Source organism: Cervus elaphus, chromosome 23 (genome assembly GCF_910594005.1).
Source record: "Cervus elaphus chromosome 23, mCerEla1.1, whole genome shotgun sequence".
NCBI lineage: Eukaryota > Metazoa > Chordata > Mammalia > Artiodactyla > Cervidae > Cervus > Cervus elaphus.
This window is the reverse complement of record NC_057837.1, coordinates 71502941-71504945: the sequence shown is the minus strand read 5'-3', so window position 1 is coordinate 71504945 and position 2005 is coordinate 71502941.

Sequence of the window (2005 nt, the reverse complement as noted above, 5' to 3'; positions counted from 1 at the left end):
GGGCTGGTGCGCGGGGGCGGGGCCAGCGAGCGACGCGGGGCGGGGCCAGCGGGAGGGCCGTGCTCGGGGCGGGGCCTGAGGGCACCGCACTGAAGCTCCTAGGGCTGAGAGCTCATAGGCGCGGCTTTGACCCCGCAACCCGGTGACTGAGGCGTGGCCCGGCCAAGAGCCGTAGGGCAGGCCTGGAGGAAGGAAGACTGATAAAAGGGACTGAGCCGCAAGGATGGGAGAGTCAGGCCGGGGGAAACCACCTGTGCAAAGAGCCCAGCGCTAGTCCAAGCAGCTCCTATGTCCCTACCCCCACCCCCCACCCCCCACCCCCAAGAGGCCTCCTCACCTAGACCTAGACCAGGGCTGAGACTTGGAACCCACTCCCTTCTTCCTTTCCAGCCTCGAACTCAAGTGGCTCCAGCTCCTCTCCTGCTCTGGCAGCCCAAAGCAAGCCTCCTAAAAAGCAAACCTGATGTTGCCTCTCCAGAACTTAAAATCTCTGTCCTCTCCCTCGGGGTAAAATATTCTGCAATCAGGTTTATAGGACTCTGCCAGATCACCACCCTGCCCCTCGCGAGAGGAAACTCTTCAGCCTCCTGGTCTTTGCTGGGGCGGATACACTTCCCACCTCTCCCACCGAAACTAGTTCCTGTTGATCCTTAAGAGCCCACAGCCCACAATCTACTTGCTGACTTATGGACGTCCTCATCTGAACTATGGGCTTGCTGAAGTCCAAGGGGCTCCTCAATTCACAGCAGTATCCCCAAGGCCCAGAATTCAGCGGCTGCATGAAATTCAGTTTACCACAATGCTTAAACTCCAAGAGTCTTAGGAATGATTTTCCATTTTAAATTGCCATTTTACCATGAGTTTCATGCCATGTCCTGGAAGGAGTGCTGAGAGAAAAGTAAATGAATTATGAGATGGGAGCCTGGGGACACAGGGCTGAACCTCAGCCTCTTAGCCCCTGCTTATGCCTCAGATCACTCTCCAGAAACTTCTGGCCACCTGGGGACAGTCCAGCCAGCTGCTGCAAACTTTACTTACCACAACAGAGAAAACACTGACATGTTCCATGCTGGAAGCTTCCTCAGCAATTATCTCAGGGCTTCCCCCACCTACTTCCCTTATAAAGTAATTCATAAGGACACCCCCTCTTCATTGCTAGAGCATAGTATTTAGTAAGAGTCCAGGCTCTGAAGCCAGACTGCCCAGGATTTGATTCCCAACTCCATGTTTACTAGTTGTGGGATCACAGGCAAGTAGCTTCTCTGTGCCTCTGTTTTCTCATCTATAAAAGTGATATTTACCAAGACCTTAGATAGCTTTTTACTATGTGCTAGCCACTGCTTTGGGCTTCCCTCATAGCTCAGTTGGTAAAGAATCCACCTGCAGTGCAGGAGACCTGGGTTCGATCCCTGGGTTGGGAAGATCCCCTGGAGAAGGGAAAGGCTACCTACTCCAGTATTCTGGCCTGAAGAATTCCATGGACTGTATAGTCCATGGGGTCCCAAAGAGTTGGGCATGACTAAATGACTTTCACTTTCACCTTCAGCCACTGGTTTATTGCTTTATAAGACTCTTTGGACAGCAAGGAGATCAAACCAGTCAATCCTAAAGGAAAGCAACTCTGAATATTCAATTGGAAGGATTGAAGCTGAAGCTGAAGCTCCGATACTTTTGGCCCACTCACTGGAAAAGACCCTGATGCTGGGAAAGATTGAGGGCAGGAGGAGAAGGGGGTGACAGAGAATGAGATGGTTGAATGGCATCACCAAATCAATGGACATGAGTTTGAGTAAACTCTGGGAGATGGTGAAGGACAGGGAAGCCTGGTGTGCTGCAGTCCATGGGGTCACGGAAGAGTCAGATGTGACTTAGTGACTGAACAACAAATTTTAACTCATCTATTCCTATGAGCTAACAATAGTAGTCTCTTCTTTCGGCAGATGGGGACACTGAGACACAGGCCTCCACCAGGTCACATTGCTAATAAATGGCAAAGCAGGGAGTC